Source organism: Carcharodon carcharias, chromosome 2 (assembly GCF_017639515.1).
Source record: "Carcharodon carcharias isolate sCarCar2 chromosome 2, sCarCar2.pri, whole genome shotgun sequence".
Classification (NCBI taxonomy): domain Eukaryota; kingdom Metazoa; phylum Chordata; class Chondrichthyes; order Lamniformes; family Lamnidae; genus Carcharodon; species Carcharodon carcharias.
The window spans coordinates 161,969,957-161,989,770 of NC_054468.1; the positions used below are offsets into that span (position 1 = coordinate 161,969,957).

At 43.1% G+C, this 19,814-nt stretch overlaps 1 protein-coding gene across 5 annotated transcripts in view; it reads left to right on the forward strand.

Moving 5' to 3' along the window:
• Positions 1–19,814, forward strand: part of si:ch211-130h14.4 — a 201,878-nt gene that overhangs the window by 87,294 nt on the left and 94,770 nt on the right. The gene's annotated exons all lie outside the window — the stretch shown is intronic.

Consider the following 19,814-nt stretch of genomic DNA (forward strand, 5'->3'; position numbering starts at 1 on the left):
CTCTTTTCTTCTCTTTCTTGAGGTATAGTTCTATGAGTACCCAAGTGGTTTTATTTACATGTGAGCTTTGACACTCACTATCAGCAGGATATTCGTCGTGAGAGAGAAACACAGCTGATCCTTCACTCCTTCAATGTCAACACATGCGCATTTTCAGCAATGGTCATGAGTTGATGGATAATGATCAGGAGCGGGAACCCTGGCTGATTTTTTTACACCCCATTGGATAACAATAAAGAGTGGGAAACCTGATTAATTTTTTTTCCCCCTTTTCCAAGTTTGGGGCATTTGTTGTCAGTTGTAGAGACCTTGGGACCTTCCTGGCTTGCACGACTCAGCTATTCACTACGGAGAACTCACTGAGCTATCGGGGGAGCCATCTCCATTGTTTCTGTATGATCCTTGGGCTGATAGTTTATTAGGAAGATTGATGCCAGTCAAAGGAACATACCCTTTGAAATTCACAAATATTCAATGCATGTACAGCCACATTTTTCAGAAAAATGTTTAACTTTGCACAGGATTGTAAAGAAAATTATAAAACTTGGCGAAATACAGGAGCTGCCTGTTTTAATCCTCTCTGGTGTGTGTTCTACTTATGTTGACTTTTACTACCTTATGGTCTTTTTATAAATACAATTTCTATGCACAAATGATATTGTGACATGCCAGTGTAACGTCGCAAATATAATTCATAAATTCATGAAAATATGCTTCCAACATTCACTTCGTTCAATTTCATGTGTAGGCACTTTATCCTTTCCTTATGCAAATGTACATTTTAACTGTCTTTGAAAGGTGTATGTGTTTCCAGAGCATGAAGTGATTAACTGTTTGTATCCTGATGCTGCTTGCGCCCACTACAAAGTGTGTCTGTTCCTTGTAGTTACCTTGCTTTGAACTAGAACCCAGCACACATGGCTGCATTCAATTTTGATAGTGCAGATATAAGGGCCACTGAAAAATGTGGGCCCAAATTTTCCAGTCAATGTTGGAACCCCTGTGTCCAACGCTGATCAGGCTGAAAACTGCCCACTTGCCTGCATCCGATTTTCCTTTCTAATCTTCTGATGGAGGATCCTGCAGAACTTCCTCAGTGCAGGAATCCACAGAGAGAGCAGCAAAAAGGATTTGTGCAGAAACCATGCCCCTTTTTTCACAGCATGAGCTGGTGAGTGAATGGGTCAGTGAATGAGTGAGTGTGTGGGTGTGTAAGTGGGTGAGGTAAGTGTGTAGGGTGGCAGTTGGGTAGTATGGTAGGTTGATAGGGTGACAGCTGGATAGGGTGGCAATGGGTAGGCTGGCAGGTGAGTAGGTGGAAGCTAGGTAGGGAGGTAGTTGAGTAGGAGGTAAATGGGTAGGGCAATAGGTGGGAAGGGTGGCAGCTGAGGAGGGTAGTGGGGGTAGGGAGGTAGGTGGATAGGGTGGCAGCTAGGTAGAGTGATAGAAATTGAAGTGGGTAAAGTGGGTGAGTGGGTAGGTGGATCAGTGGTGAGTCAGAGGGACTCGGAGGGGGTGGAGGGGGGCAGTCAGGGAGTTGGAGGGGGGTGCTCAGTATGAGTGATTGGGGGGTTATTTGTACAGTTACCCAGGAGTTAGACTAGGATTTTTCTGTCTAACATTTTTTGGGTAACTATTTAGGGTAAATAAGTCGGAATCATCTGAAGTATCTGACACTGAGTTGGAGTCGGAAACTATTTTGCAGGATCCCGGGAGCAGAGGAATTACCCATTGAAAGTGCAAACTTCCTAGGCAATTCCCACAGAGTCAGTGCATCGGGACTGCCGCAGGATACAGCATACAACTTGAGTCTACATCCGGTCTCCAACGATCCAGAGACTGGAAGATCTGGGCCGTAGTTTAAACAGTAGTGGTTAATGGTTACATGTTGTGAAGAGGAATGAAGTTTCACAGTGGATGGAGTATATTTTCATCCAAAGAAAATCAGTTTTGATAGCATTTTCATATTCTTTTCTATATGAAGAATGCAAAATTGTTCCAAAAGAAGGAGTAGACATTCTTTGAGGATGTGATGTCACTGTAAAATAAATATCTACACTGAATTGCAGTATATAATGCAGGCTGAGCTACTTCTGAACGCTCAATGCTTCTTATTTTTCAAATGATGTTTTTAATAAGTCAGCAAAAACATATCTTCCAGTTTTGAGCTATATTCTTATAGCCATATGTGAGATGTAGTTTATATTCTTGCAGTAGTTTTTTTTTCCACATTGATGTGATGGGGGAAGGGAAATTTGTTTAGAAAGAGGAGAGAAGGAAGAATGAATGATGGAAGTCAAGGATGACTCCAGGTTTACCTCAGCCCTGGTTTTCTTGTGTACAGACTAACAGCTGTGCCCTGGATGATGAGTTGGGGTGGGTTGGGCCCTTCACACAGTAGTGCGACTGAAACATCAGTCTTCCAATCTACTAGACGTGGCAATATTTCTTAGCCCAATTTGTCAAGTGATTGCTGAAGGCAGTTAAAGGTTTAATTTGCAGGGCACATTCTTTCTTTGGGTACTGCATAACCTGGAAGAAAGTCAGTGGACATCTTGTGACATTAGACTCATCTATTTCATCATGCTTGTTTTTCTTGCAGTCTATTCATTTACACAGGGATTTATTGTAATAAGGCATCTTTTTAAGTAGTTAGCACGGCATCAAGGTTTATAAGCCTAAATTATAGCCATTAAATAATTAAAAGAGTAAAATTATCATGCTAAATAGAAAATGATATTGAGTGCAGTGTGTATTGAATGTGGAATAATAATATTACAGAAACCAATATAAACTTTACTCATTGGGCTTGTTATTTTGTTACCTTAATATGAGCTTGGTTTCCTCAGAATTAATCCTATTTATTTTATACCCTTAATTATCTTTTTTAAAGTTGCATTTTTTCATCAAAATGTTTTTTCAAATGTAATTTGAATTTATACATTTACACATGTTTTATTTGCTTTGATAAGATTGAAAGATTACTTAGTGCTGTTAACTATGTTTTTCCGTCATTCTTTTCATCTTACTCTATGCAAACATTTTTTTTGTAATTCCATATCCGGGAATAGCATTGAATAGTTTGTTATCACCAGATGTATTTTGTTACAGAGAACTGCATATTGAAGCAGCGATATTTTATATACAACACATTTTCATCTGTACAATGGGATGGGATTAGGAACTATCTGGTTTATACAAAGATGAATGTTTACATTCCCCGTGTATCGTTGCACAAGATAATTTGAAAAAGATCAGATGGAATATAAAGTTCTAGAGCAATTCCTACAAAGATACAATTCTAATTGGTATTTAACTTTGATTTCTTTTGAGACCTACTCAGAGAGTGTTACATTTTATACTTCAACATCATTGCTGATAAAACTCGGCACCTTTCCGCAGAGTATTTAGAAATGATTGACCAGCAGTGTTTGATATGCTGCATTTCACAAATGTTAGTCATAAAATGATACAGCACAGAAGGAAATCATTCGGCCCATCATGGCTCCTTTGAAAGAGCTGTCCAGGTAGCCCTACTCCCCTGCTCTTTTAATAGTTCTGTAAAGTTTCCTGTTTCAAGTATTATATCCAGTTTCATTTGAAAGTTACTATTGAATCTGCATCCACCAGGCAGTGCACTCCAGATCTTTACAATTTGCTACATGAAAAATTTCTCCTGGGGCAGGATTTTCCCTTCATCGGGTGGGCGTGGCAGGATTTTCCCTTCATTGGAGTGGCCACGAGACAGACTGCTGCCTGCAATCGGGCCCCAACCGTGATTTCACGCTGACTGGCCAATTAGCGACCAACCAGCGTGAAACACGCGCTGATAACCTCAGCCGAGGTGGGGTCAGGAGGAGCATGAGCACTGAAGTCTGCGCATGTGCGGAGGGAGAGCACACTGAAAGCTCCCTGAAGGCACGGAGCTGCCTTAGGGAGCTGAAGAATTTTACGAAGAAAATTAAAGATTTCAAAAATAAGGGGAACATCTCCACATGTGACTCAGTCACATGAACAGGGACACATTAAAAATTATGTTTAAAAATTTTTATTTTTTTAAATTACTTTTGGAAGCCTCATTCCACCCGTGGATGAGGCTTCCTAAAAAATGCAAAGGTCGCCTGGCCTATTCACCTGCCCGCCAGTTGTAAAGTTGGATGGGCAGCAAAAAATACAAAGTAATTGCTAGTTAAAGGGCCTGAAAAGGCTTCTTAATTGTCAGCGGGTGCACTGGCGACTCTCATGTGCCTACGGACTGAAATATCAAACGAGTGTGCGTGACGTCAGGACGCTCGCCCAACATTATTATGCACTATTTAACTCTGCGGGACGTAAAATTCTGCCCCTAATGTCCCCTCTGGTTCTTTTGCTTTAGCTATGAGGTCAAATAGGGCAAATGCATTCATTAGAGATAAAAACAAAAAACTGCAGATGCTGGAAATCCAAAACAAAAACAGAATTACCTGGAAAAACTCAGCAGGTCTGGCAGCATCCCCACCGATGCTGCCAGACCTGCTGAGTTTTTCCAGGTAATTCTGTTTTGGTTTCAAATGCATTCATTGTCTGGGCCCAATTATGAAACATGTACATTTAAGTGAGGTCTTGGAGAGCTCTCAGAACCATAGGGTATATTCTCTAATCTTGTGTTCTGAGGGAATAAAATGTGAACTGGAGATTGTTCTTTTTATGGCTTACTGTTGGAAACACAGGGGTCAGTGAATCTAACCACATATACCAACACGAATGCACATATTCAGGATGGAAAGCAAAAAACAATGAGACATGTTGCAGAAATAAAGTGAAATGAACACAGACCTGGAATTTATGGGAGTGACAACAGATGGACATCTCATGCTTGAGCTTCCTGTGCGCAGCACGTATTGGCCGCAGGTCTTTACTACTAACTAGGTGCAGTCAGCATAAATGGTGGGAGATTTGGAAGGGGAATCTGTGGGGTGTCACTTCATCCCTTGTTGTAATTTCAGCTGGAGGAATGCAGAAACTCCAGAGAAACGGCATAAATGCTGTTAACATCCTTTTCCCAGAGTTTCCATCAAAGTTATGACAAACAATTGGGAAAACCCCTGCAGAATTTTCTCCCTGTCGGGTCATCCACAATCGGCTCCGCGCCGTCATTTTATGTGGGTGGGCCAATTACCTGTGCAGTCGAGGTGGGGGGTCTGAGGGAGGTAGAGGGAGAGTTGGAGCCTGCGTGAAAGAGCGCAGAAACCCCCCTGAGCCACGGAACTGCCTCAGGGAAATTAAGTTCATATTGAAATATTTAAATAAGGCAAGGTCAAAATTATTTAGATGTCCCCTCATGTGACAGTGTCACATGAGCTGGGACATGTTTATGAAATGTGAATATATTATTTATAGATTTTATTAAACCTTCAGGAAACATCATCCCATCCGTAGATCTCCACCTGCCCACCAACCTTAAAGTCGGATGGGCAGCATTGATAATTAGTTTAATTGGCTTTTTAATGGCATTAACCAGCCTTTGACAGTTCGGCGGGCATGCAGCCGGAGTTGGCTGCACGACTGCCGAACAAAAGATCTGATGGACGCGCAGTGACGTCGGGACGCACGCCCAACGTCACCCTGCGTCATTTTACACGTCGGTGTGCAGGACCCAACCCCACACGCCGATGTGAAAATTGTCTCCTTTGTTACTGTACATCTTCTCGCTGCATTGTACTGTCATCTATTGACGTTATTCACAGTATGAAGTATTTAAAGGTGGCACGAAACCCAGAAATAATATTCAGCATATTAACCTTTTCAATGGTGTATACAAGTGAGAGCAGAAGGAAGAGGTTCATTTTATAACTCTGTTGACCATTGTACTGGTTAGAGTGAAATTCAGCCACACAGATCGCGTTCTGCATTAAAACCTTGATCTATACCAAATAGTTTTTCAAAGGGTGACATGCCAGGCAAAAGAAGGGAAAGAATCAGTTAGTGTTCCTGCTGCGGATTCATGCCAGTGAGTCTCTGTGAGCCTGGGTGTCAGTGAGAACAGGATTGGGTTCAATTATAAATAAAATCAGAAAATTCTGGAAAAACTCAGCAGGTCTGGCACCATCTGTGGAGAGAGAAACAGAGTTAACATTTCGGTCTGTATGACTCTTCAGTTCAGTTAGAATGCACACTCTGGATCACTGCACAATGTAACATTCTCGTCACACAAGTGCCAGGCAATGACCACTTCCTATAAGAGAGAATCTAACCATTGCCCTTTGACATTCAATGGCATTACCATCACTGAATCCCCAATTATCAACATCCTGGGGGTTACCATTGAGCAGAAACTGAACTGGACTAGCCATATATATACTGCAGCTACAAAAGCAGGTCAGAAGCTAGGAAGGGTGTGATGAATAACTCACCTCCTGACTCCCCAAAGCCTGTCCACCATCTACAAGGCACAAGTCAGGAGTGTGATGGAATACTCCCCACTTGCCTTGATGAATGCAGCTCCCACAACACTCAAGAAGCTTGACACCCTCCAGGACATAGCAGCCTGTTTGATTGACACCTGATCCACAAACGTTCATTCCCTCCACCATGGACACACAGCAGCAGCAGTGTGTACCATCTACAAGATGCACTGCAGGAACTCACCAAGACTCCTTCGACAGCACCTTCCAAACCCACGACTGCTACCATCTTGAAGGACAAGGGCAGCAGATGCATGGGAACAGCACCACCTGGAAGTTCCCCTCCAAGTCACTCACCATCCTGACTTGGAAATACATCACCATTCCTTCACTGTCGCTGGGTCAAAATCCTGGAATTTCCTCCCTAACAGCACTGTGGGTGTACCTACACCACATGGACTGCAGCAGTTCAAGAAGGCAGCTCACCACCACCTTCTCAAGGGCAATTAGGGATGGGCAATAAATGCTGGCCTAACCAGCAAAACTCTCATCCTATGAATACATTTTTTTAAAAGCTGTATGAAGCTTACAGGTCCAAGTTCTCACATGGTATTGGGAGGCAGGAGGGACTTTGCCTCAGCTTATGTTCCTGTCTTTAGGAGGGGAATAAAAATCACCTTATTAGATTTTTCAGGATATCCTAAACTCTTCAGATCCAACAAAATACTTTTGAAGTGTATCATTGTTGCTACGTGAGTAAACATGACAGCCAATCTTTGCAGAATGGAGACATTGGAGGGGAGGGGGATGGACTACGAGTGTGAAAATCCCTGAATTCTATCTTAAAATATAGGCAGGAAATTGGTCTTGTTGTGCACCATGTGTACCCTTAAGGATCCAAAATGGCATCTGCAGCTCACACAGTCAATTATGCAGCAAATAGCACCAAATGCCATATTGATGCAGGCATTAGCATGTGCGCAGTGAACTTGGTTTGACATCAGCACTGCTATTTTGGAGCTCAGTGCCGCGGTTAATGCCCTGCTTTACCTCTCACAGTCGAACATGCGTTCAGCAGAGGATAGACCAACCCCACCCCACTACCACCAATGCTATTTAAAGGAATCATCAATTATTTGCAGGCCAGTTGCTGATTGATTTCTTCAGGCTGTTGCTATGATTCTACAAGTGTTTAGTGATTTCTATAGTGGCAGGTGCTGAAGGAGTTTCTGCTAACAGGGATGCAGTATTAGGCATTCACCTGGTAATATGGCATTCTCTCGGAGAATGAACCATGGCATTGCAGAGCTGCTCAATGAGGGAGGAATAGCAGGGGGAGAAGTTCTATCAGCAGGAAGCTATCTCTACCCAGATTGTCCCCCCTGAATCTCAGAGTGGAACAATGTATGAGATGTGTGTGATTCAGTAAGGACATCCTCAGTGAAATCTGCCACCTGCTGAAACCATAAGTGCTGAGTAGGCAAGGACCACATTGCCAGTGGCTGTAAACATGACCCTAGCATCTGGATCTTTCCTTTATTATTATTCGTTTGTAGGGAGTGGGCATCACAAAATCCTGACAGTGCAAAAGGAGGCCATTCAGCCCATCGAGTCTGCACTGGCTCTCTGAAAGAGTCTTCTGCCTAGTCCCACTCCCCTGCCTTATCCCCATAACCTTGCACATTCTCTCTTTTCAGATAGCAATCCAATTTCGTTTTGAATATCTCAATGGAACCTGCCTCCACCCACCCTTTCCGGAAGTTTGTTCCAGACCCCAACTCTGGGTGAAAAAAAATTTCCTCACATCACTTTTATTTTTGCCAAATATTTTGAATTTATGCCCTCTAGTTCTTGATGCTCCCTTGAGTGGGAAGAGTTTCTCACTATTTACCCTGCCCATACCCCTCAGGATCTTGAATACCTCTGTCAAGTCTCCTCTCAGCCTTCTTTTCTCCAAGTTAAACAGTCCCAACCTCTCCAATCTATTCTCATAGCAACAGTTCTTCATTCCTGGAATCATTCTTGTCAATCTCCTCTGTACTCTCTCCAATGTCTTCACAGCCTTCCTCAAGTATGGCGCCCAGAACTGGACACAGTACTTCAGATGAGGCCTAACTAGTGTCAATTACAAGTTCAACATGAGCTCCTTACTCTTGTACTCAATGCCCCTATCAATACATACTGTGCTTTATGAACAGCTCTCTCAACATGCCCTGCCATCTTCAATGAGTTATGTACATATTCACCAAGGTCTCTCTGTTCCTGCAGCTCCTTTGGAGTTTCTCTCTTTATCTTATACTGTCTCTCCATATTCTTCCTGCCAAAATGAATCACCTCACACTTCTCTGCATTTAACTTCATCTGCCACTTGTCTGCCCAGTCCACCAACATGCCAATGTCCTTTTGAAGTTCAAGACTATCCACATCACATTTGACAATGTTTCCAATCTTCGTATCATCTGCAAATTTTGAAATCGTCCTGAATACCACAGTCTAGGTCATTAATATATATCAGGAAGACCAAGGGTTCCAACACTGACTCCTGGGGAACTGCACTACAAACCTCCCTCCAATCTGAAAAATAACCATTAACCACTACTCTTTGTTTCTTGTCGCTCGGCCAATTTCTTATCCAAGTGCCTACTCTCTCTTTTATTCCATTGAACTAGAATTTTGCTCACAAGTCTGCGTGGCACTACTTCAAATGTCTTTTGAAAATCCATATACACCACATCAACAGCTTTGCTCTTATCAACCTTCTTTGTTACCTCCACAAAAAACTCCAGCAAGTTAGTTAAACATGATTTTCCCTTAATGAATCCATGTTGACTTTTCTTAATTATCCTGCACTTGTCTAAGTGACAATTGATTTTGTCCCAAACTATTGTTTCCAGAAGTTTCCCTACCACTGAAGTCTAGCTGACTGGCCTGTAGTTACCACCTTTATCCTTGCAGCCCATTTTGACTAGGAGTGTAACATTTGCAGTTCTCCAGTCCTCTGACACCTCCCCTGTGTCTAAGGAAGACTGGAAGATTATCACTAGTGCCTCTGCAATTTCCACTCTCCCTCCCCTTAGTACCCTTGGATGCATCTCACCCGGTCCTGGTCCCTTATCAATTTTAAATAAAGATAGCCTTTCTAACACCTCCTCCTATTGAATTGTAAATTCTTCTAATGTACCAGTTACCTCCTCTCTCATCTCGGCCTGGGTAGCATCTTCTTCCTTTGTAAAGACAGATGCAAAGTATTCTTTTAATAGCTCCACTATTTCTTCTGCCTTCACATGCAAGTCCCCTTTTAATCCCTAATCAGCCCTACTTTTTTACCACCCTTTCATTATTTATATGCTTGTAGAAGACCTTGGGATTTCCTTTTATATTAGCTGCCTGTCTCTTTTCATGCTCTCTCCTTGCTTTTCTTATTAGCTTTTTCACTTCCCCTCTGGTCCTTCTACATTCAGTCTGATTCTCCCTGCATTGCTGGCAAGGCCAGCATTTATTGCCTTTGAGAAGGTGGTAGTAAGCTGCCTTCTTGAACTGCTGCAGTACATGTAGTATAGCTACACGCATAGTGCTGTTAGGGAGGGAGAGAGTTTCCAGATTTTGACAGTGAAGGAATGGTCATATAGTTCCAAGTCAGGATTATGTGTGACTTGGATGGCAACATGCAGTTGGTAGTATTCCCATTTATCTGTTGCCTTTATCCTTCTAGGTGATAGATGTCACAGGTTTTGAATGTGCTATCGAAGGAGCTTTGGTGAGTTGTTACAGTGCAACTTGTAGATGGTACACATTGCAGCCACAGTGCACCAGTGGTACAGGGAGTGAATGTTTAAGGTACTGGGTGGAGTGCCAATTGAGCAGACTGTTTTGATCTGGATAGTGTCGAGCTTCGTGAGTGTTGTTGGAGCTGCCCTCACCCAGACAAGTGGAGAGCATTCCATCACACACCTGACTTCAGGTTTGTAGATGGTGGACAGGCTTTTGAGAGTCAGGAGGTAAATTACTCGCCACAGAACTTCCAACCTCTGACCTGTTCTTGTAGCCACAGTATTTGTATGGCTGGTCCAGTTAAGTTTCTGGTCAATGGTAACCTCCAGGATGTTAATAATGGGGGAATTCAGCGATGGTGATGGCATTGAATGTTGAGGCTGGAGGTGGCAATATTTGCAACATCTCACCATTTGCCATCCATTGTTGGAAAAAGGAGGTCATTAAGGACCACTATTTAAAGAGAACTAACCACAGTGTAACTACATTTCATTCTCACTTGGCATAACTCAGCGAGCTCACGGCTTTGCTAGGATTGCAGGTTTCCCCATGGTGCAGGGTGCTGCTGACTGCATTACATCACGGGAGCCGCATGTCAACTCTGCCAGAACAGAAAGAGATCCCACTCCCTCCGTATGTGCCCACTGGCAGCATATTATGCAGGTCAGTGCCTGGCATCCTGGCAGCAGCCATGATGCCTTCATTTTGCAGCAGCCTGCTTGCCAGTTGCATTTGAGCCACCACGACAAACTGAAGGGTAGGTACTGGATGACACGGGCTATTTGCCAACCACATGACAGATGACTCTGGTGCGTATGCCATGCACACGTGTGCAGCATGCTTACAACGGAAGCCGCACTGCCTGACAAAATGTGATTGGACGGACCATTGGTGAGCTGTCAACACTTTTGTCACCTGGACCGTGTCGCAGGAACCCTGCATTACTCGGCAGAGCAGGTTTCAAGAGTCATCCTGGTCTGCTGCATGTTGGACAACCTCACCATCTATATGGCAAGCAGCTGAGTAGCAGGAGCATGAGGAGAAGGAAGAGGAGGAAACCTAGGCAATCTCCTTCTGCCTGGCCTGTCTGTGAAGAACTCATCCCAAATGCAATACCAGTAACTACAACCCCAATTCCTCATTCACCAACATTCCCACACCTCACCTACCCTCTGCCTCTGAAAAAGTAAACATTCCAAACCAAATTTACAAATGAAAGCATGCCAAATTATATAGAAATCATAAAGACGATCATATGGTCAACCAATTATTCTTGTGCATTCCCTTAATGCCTGTCTTCTCTGTGCCATTGCCTGTTTAGTGCTCCTATGCAGCACTATCCCAGCGGCTGCAGCACGGCTGGTTAAAGGCTGTTGATTTTCAGTGGGGGAGACTGCAGATGATCTTGCAGGATAACCTCGAGCGGCTCTGGGCCCAGTAGGCCCGGCCTCAGATCATACCAATCAACATGGGTAAGAGCACTGGCAAAGTGCTGGAGGTGGGAGCACAAATGCTGTCATCCTCAGAGAGTGCAGCAGGTTCTTACTCCATGGAGCCACTGCCACTACCGTGTGGTGGCATCTCAGCAATCTTAGTATTCTGCTGGAGCACAGATTGGTGGACTGCTGTGAGAACCTGCAGGAGACTGCTGTGAGAGCCTTTGCACACTGGCATCCATAACCATGATGGTAGCAGTCTGAGCTTCCACAGGAACATTTGGACATTGGATGGCTGCTGCTTGCACTGCAATGGGAACTGCAACGTTAGCCATTAGATGTTGTATTTAGGTTGAATCCACAAGTGCGCCAACAAAGATGGCCACCACCATTTCTATGTTGGAAAGGACAGGTTCCAAACGCTGCTCAAAACCCTGTGGCAAGTTAGGTGCAGACTCTTCCATACTCCTTGTCATTGACTGCAGGCTTTCTGGTAGGTTTCCCAATGCACCAGACATTTTATTGTGTATACCTTCTGTACGCTGCCCTATCAAAGAGTCTCACCTGAGTTCTCTGCATTGCAAACCATGTGTGACATTGCCCTCCAGAGAATTGCCACCCAGACTATCCTTGCTCGCTGCCCTGGCTGCAGCCACTCGGGCCCAGTGCCCTACCAGATGCAGAACCCGCCTGTAATCTATCCTCCAAGATATCAGTATCTTAGCTGGTGACTGCAAGTGTGAAATCAAGTGACGGTGCTGTGTCTGCACCATCACTTCCCTCTTAGTGTTCCTCCACTGCATGGCCAAGTTGCACCTCTTGGGCACCTGAAAGAAAAAAGCACAATGATAAGGTTGTGTACGGGAAGTGGGTGGGGGCAAAGTAAGAGGTGAATATTTACCCCATCTACAACTCGTAAATCAGAATATCATTGTAGATGATGAGGAAGTGGGATATAAAAAGGCGGAATAATTAAGAAGATGCCCTCATCTTTGATGGTTTCAGTGCGCTCAGCAACTGTTATCCCAATAATGGCCAGCATTGTCTCCTCCCTGGGGGTCAGGACACCAAGACTAATCTGTCCCCCTCCAGTTAGGTCCTGTTATCTTTGGTTGTGTGCCACTTCATCCTGTGAGAGAGAGAAGCGTGTTAGTGAGTATTGTGCAATATGCTTGGCTGATGTGGCTGTTATGGTTGAATTGCCAGTAGTATGTGCAACCTGTGGGATTTGAGTGTGAGGCTTACAGCAGTGCCAATGTGTGAGGGTGAGATGAAGCATATGAATGCCAGGTATGAGGCCTGATTGATAGCGATGGTTGCTAAGTGTTGCCTTACTACCTGCATTACAATCAACGGGTACAGGATAATTGCAAATTGTGACCCTACCATGCCAATTTTGGGGATTATTTAATTTAGTCCCTTATATCTTTGTAGGCCAGAAAAGTATTTATTTAAAATACTTCATGAGATAGCACAAATAGTAATAGATATAAGTTTCACAGGTAACACAGTATGGTTTTTGTTGCCGTTGTGAATCTAGGTGTAAAATACATTTTTAGATTCCACTTATTTTGGATAATTTGCATCACAGTTATTATAATCAAGAACTGTACTTATTGATATGGTATCTATCATTAGCTTTGTGATCAGAACATGTATACAGCCTGCCTTACGCTGTGTGATCCACCACATTCTTTAGAAGTTTGGTCCTACACAATTTGACCATTAAACCTCTTATGAGTACATTCAGCTGACTTTTGTAATTGCTTTCAAATGCTGTGAGGATTACTGGGAATGTCACCAAACCGTGAGGAGGCCAGGCAGGTCTTTCATCCTACCTCCTGCCTAAGGTAAGCCACATGGGTCACTGTTTACCCTGCCTGGCCCAGGACAAATAGATCTTAACTCATTCCTTGTTATCATGAGTCTGACTTGAGCAAGAGAAATTGTTCACAGATGCATGATGAAACAGCTATGAGAAAATTTCTGTTTAAAGGAGGAGGTGCAAAAGGGAAACTAGTGCATTATATTCAAAAAGCTACTGAAACAGATCCTGAAAGTGGTATAAGATACACATTATTATTTCAGAACATTACTTTTATTAACAAGTGTAAGCCAGGCTCTGCTAATGGCATTCAGCTTGCCTTTGGATCAAAAGATTTGGGGTTTGAGCTTGTATAACCCAGGTCCACAGTTTGGAATGTGTCTTCTTATATTGCAAGATGCAGCTCATCAGATCAGAAGGAACTGATTGTCCATTAGTATAAAGCTACACCAAATGGCAAAATAGATAATGATCACAGCCCTAAATACTTACACAGTCCACGTTTATTACAGATAGCCCATTGGGGTCAGGGTGCAGCTAGTGCCTATATCGGGAAAATGGCGCTAACCATTTGCCAGTCCCATTAGAGCCAATTACAAAGAAAGAAATTAAAATAGACTTGCATTTCTAAGGCATCTTTCACAACTAGGGATGTCCCAAAGTGTTTTACTGCCAATGTGTAATCACTGCTATAACATAGGAAAAGAAGCAGCCTGCCACAAACAGCAATGTGATAATGAACAAGCAATCTGCTTGAGATGTTGGTTGAGGGATAAATGTTGACCAGGGCACTGGCGAAAATTCTCCTAACCTTCTGCAAAAGTATCATGGGAAAGGCACTATCTACAATGCACAACGCTTGGGGCAGGATCTTCCGGTCAGCATGCGGGAGGACGGGGCCTGCTCGCCAACGTGTAAGATGATGCAGGATGATGTTGGGCAGATCTCCCGATGTCACCCCTCGCCATTTCCATTTTCAAGTCGGCAAGGGTGCAGCCAAATCAGCTGTGCGCCCGCCAACCTGTCAACGGCCTATTGAAGCCATTTAAAAAGTACTTAACATCATTAATGGGCCTGCTCGACAAACCTTAGGGTTGACGGGCAGGGCGGGAGCCTGGCAGGTTTAAGAAGAAGCATGAAACCTCCATCCACAGGTGGGATGAGGTTTCATGAGGGTTTTTAAATATTTAATAAAGATTTCACTAAAAGTGATGGACATGTCCCAACTCATGTGACAGTGTCAGATGAGGGGACAGGTCAGGGAAATTTTGTTTTCATCTCTTTAACATTTTTGAATTTGGAGTTGATCTCCCTGCAGCAGCACTTAGCATCAGGGAGATGAGTGCGTTCTTTCACGTTCATGCGTGAAAGAGCGCACTCTCGGCTGAGGGAATCCCCTCCGCCCGCACAGGGATCACATAGCACTTCCTGGCGATCATCACGCTGGGCAGGCCTTAAGTGGCTTGCTCACGTAAAATGGGGGCAGCGATCAGAGGCATGCCTGCCCACACCTGCTCCTGCACTTCCCCCCCAACGAGGGGAAAATTTTTCTCTTGAAGTACACTAACTATTTTGGATAGTCCATCACACCTCATTAATACCTGTGTAGTATTTATTAATATGTGATGTTCTTTTTTTCCCCAAAAAAGACTGCAGAAAGAGTCAGTGCTGCTGTGTGTGTGTCTCTCACTCTCTCTCTCCCATGATTCTCTTTTGCTGGTTGCCTTACATTTTCTGTTGACTCTTTTTGAGATCAGTACAGGATCTACTCTAACATAAGTCTGTATTTCTGTTTAAGGTAAGGCCTGCAGGGATCACAACAGTCGTGTGTGGTTTTACTGCCCACCACTTATAGCAGGTAAACCACATGAACTCCGGTATGCTTATACTCCAGTGTAAGTGATGGGATCTCTGCATGGTTAGACATCTGATGACATTGTGAGCCAGGCAGCTGCATAAGGCAGGAACTCTGGTCCTCAGCAGCATATTCTGCTGGAAATCACCTCCCAGATGAGGGAAACTAGGAAAATAAGACATCACCCAAGAACCGGAGACCAGTAACAGTTCCCAAATTCCGCTTGCCAATCCAAGGCCCCCACTTCCTCGTGCAAAGTTGGTTCTTGGAATTCATCTTAAGAACTCCATCTAGGAAATCCTTCCAATGCCGTGACAGCTGGTCTGCCAATTCTCGGTGCCTCCTCTCCATCCAACACCCCTCACATTCCCAACTCGAGTTCAAAATATCAGAGGTCCTTAACAATCTCAGCAGCAATGACTAAATTGCTCATCCTGCTACTGATTCACTTGTTACAGTCACTCACAATGCTCCCACTCTGATTCAGAACTTGAGATCTCACCACCAACCCCAGTGGACACAAATATTGAAATATGCTCACCTCTTAGATCATGCCAGTGCTCCCAATAATACTTCCCTCACTGCAGCTCTTCATCTGCTACCCACTAGGTCACAAGGAATATTGATGCCTGAGAGGCTGTCCCTCTCCACCCTGTCAACATAGAACTGTAACTGAAGGCCTGCTCCATAATTAGTTACACTGTCCCTCCATTCTCCATCTCCACCCAGTCAGAGGATGAAAAGCCCAAGTATAAGTTCACTCAGCCACTGACTAACTGTATGCCTGCCTTCTTCAACTGTCCCCCTGCATCCCACACTGTGCACCAAAATTCTGGAAGTCATCTCCAGCCCCCACCTCATAACCTCCAGCAGCAAATGCCCACAGCTGCCTGTTGACTAGACCAGGAAGTGCATTACCAAGAGCTCCAACACCCTTTCCAGAGAACCAAGTGCTGCAACTAGGACATTGGACTCAAAATAGAAATGGCATCAGCACAATATGGTTCTCAACAGATAACACTAATTCTACAGTTATATTGCACTGTAGGGCCCAGAATAGTTACTGCAGTGTGCAATATAGCCAGCATGGTTTAATTGTAAATAACTAGGGGTAGAGTTTCCCCCCTTGAGTGTAATTGGTGATTTTTGTGCAAATTGTATCCAAAATCACATCCATTTTGATAAGTGTTTTCTTCCTTGAGTTTCCACTGAAACTCAGTTGCCAAATGGGAAATCTACAATGAACCACGCAATCAGGCAGCATTTTAAAAACATTTTTTGAAATAAATGTTACTTTAAGATACATTCTTTGCAACATTTAAGAGCAGTAACTTGGTAAAAGTTGATAAATATAGCTGAAAATGGGTTTATCACAAAAAACAAGTATTTTGAATCACACTGCCAGTCCACCACCTGTGAGTAACCCAATTTTAAATTCCGAAAAATAACTTTTAAAAAATATACAAAACTATTTTCTAGGTAGGGGTACCTGCAGTAATCAGTTTTTTTAGTAAATTTTAAAAACGACACTCAAAAGCCTTCGAAAATGTCTAGTATCTAACAAATCAGTTTTATTTTTAGAGTCTTCCTGAAGGCGTGTAAACGAGTGCAATTTGAGAAGTCTCCCAAAGGTGACAAATTCAACCTAGGGGTGTTCCTGCTCCTAACGCAATGCGTTTAACAAGATTGCAGAAACACGAGTTGTGCTGAATGCAATTTGTGCTTATAATTCTGCAATTTTTATGCTGGTTACACTGCTTTTGAGTGAATCATGCCTAAGAAACCAGCATATCTGTACAGAACTCCAGGCTCTGAATTTTAATCATACTTCAGTAGTGATATATGTTCAAACTGAATTTAAAATGGCCTGTCTCAGAACTCAAAGCACTGTATTTTGAAATGTGACATTGCACGGTCCATTCTAGAATGGTCCTAGGAGAAACAATCACATTATTACAATTTTATGTAGGGGTGCACAACCATATACTGTTAATGAACTTAGCTCATTTGTATAATAGTCCTTGTTATTTTAATAATGACCTAACATAAATAACAACACCAGTTAAAATGGCGGACAAAATATCATAATAGCATTAGAGGTTCATTTACAACTGTCACAGATAATATGGAGGATAAGCTTGATATGAAATAATGGATAATAAATGATACTTGAGAATGATTATCAGGTGTAATTTAACCCGAAAGTACCACTATCACAAGCAATGAACATTAAGTTCATAACCATTATCTAAACTTTGAGATTAAATTATTGACTTGTATTTGCTCCAGAACATTTTTAAAAAATATAAATGGTTTTATTGTATGAAAGGGATATTGTCTATATGTTTACAGTGAAATATATGGGGAGGGTTTATTCAGTGATCTGATGGCCTGTACCAGTTTAGATACCCACAGCCAATGCGCTGCCCATACTGCTATACAATGCCATTCACACTGAGTGATAAATACCTGTAACATAACTTGCAAATTTATAAAGGAATAATTAGCTGTTAGTTACCAGGAAATTCCAACTCCAACTCTGTACTTGTGAGGTATGCAGCTAGTGCTGCTACTTGTCAATGAGTATCTAACTCCGTTTAGTAGGATTGTGTATCATGTTAGTAAGGGTGTGTAACGCCAGCAGGTATCTGTCTAGTTGAAATTAGGAAGGGGATAAGAAGAGTAGCAGTGACTTGTACTGACAAGTATTTTATTAGTGTGAATTCTCACTACTTGAATGACAAACATGTCTGCCTGGTGGCAGAACATTCTGTTTCAGCTTTGCCTAGCAAAATTCTCCTGGCCCAGTGAAGGAAGAAAAGCAGAAAAGACATGGTAATTGCAAGGTTTCATGCATTGGCAGCTCTAGAATTAGATGGGGGAAAACTGCCCAGTGTTCAAGTTTCTGTTTCTCAACTAATGATTCCTAATCAATAGTATATGCCCCATTACTATTCTCTTTGGTTCTGCCCCACCACCTCTTTTGTCATTTGTCTTCTGCCCTATCACAGATCTTCCCTTTTGTTCTTTTCCCACCCTTACCCATTTCACCTCCTGAAAAGTGTATCATTTCTCATTTTTCCCAATCCTGATGAAATGGCAGGAGCTGAAACATTAACGCTGTTTCTCTCTCCACAGATGCTGCCAGACCTGCTGAATATTTCCAAAATTTTCTGTTTCCATTTCAGATTTCCAGCATCCGCAGTATTTTGCTTTTCAATCAGTGTTTGATTCACTGCCACTTCTCTTCCAGGAATGCCCAGCTTGAAGGTCTGCTCTTCTCTCCAATGGGAATTCCATTTATCTCTTTTACCTTATTCAACTTCATTGCTTTCTATTTCCCTTCTCGTGTTGGATGAGGTATCTATCTAAACTCACTTTCACAGTCACATTTCCTTCCTGAACAACTGTTTCCAGCTCCAACTTGTTCCACATAGATTCAAACTGAAATTCCACCCTTCATGATTACAGGTATCTCCTAGACAACCAGTGCTCCTCAAGCCACTTCTTGTACATCCTGAGACCCACACTCAATGCTATCCACCATCAACACGCACACTCTCCACCTCTCTCTTCAGCATCATCAACCCACTGTGCCACAGTTTCATTTCATCCTTTGTCTCATCTGATGTTTGAACAAAAAACTTTTTCTCTCCTTTTAGGAGTTAAGGATAGGAAAAATAGAGGCCATCAACTAATACTGATTATACATCCACGGACTTCCACAGCTATCTTGACTACACTTCCTCACACCCTACATCCTTTTAGGTTTCCATTCCATTCTCCCAGTTTTTTCATCTCTGTTGCATCTATTCTGAAGATGCAGCTTTCCACAATAATACTTCTGCCTTCCTTTTCCCTCAACCAAGGATTCCCTCCCACCGTGTCCAACTCATTTTCCACTCTTCTGCTTTCACCTCTTCCCCTCCTTCCCAGAATCACAATAGAGTTCCCCTTGCCCTCACTTTCCACTGTACCAGCCTCCGTAGTCAACAGATTATCCTCTACCATTTCCACCACCTCCGGCGTGATGCCAGCACCAAACACATGTTTCTCTCTCCTCTCCTTTCAGCATTCTGAAGGGATCATTCCCTCCATGACACCCTGATCCACTCCTCAATTACCCCCAACCCCTCCCCACGACACTTTTCCATGCAGGCACAGGAGATGTAAAACCTGCCTTTTACCTTCTCTCTCCTCACTGTCTGAGGCCTAAATACTCCCTCTAGGTGTAACCGATTTCTGTGTACTTCTTTCAATTTAATGTAGCACATTCCCTACAGATTGGATAACTGCTTTCTGGAACAATTTCATTCAGTCCGCAAACATGACCCTGAGCTTCTGGTCACTTGCCATTTTAATTCACCACCTTGGTCCCACTCTGACCTTTCTGTCCTCTGCCTACTACAGTACAAGAACACAAGGTCACAAGAATTAGGAGCAGGAGTAAGCAATTCAGCCCCATGAGCCTGCTCTGTCTTTCAATAAGATCATGGTTGATCTGATGGTGCCCTCAATTCCTCTTTCCTGTCTGCCCCCATAAC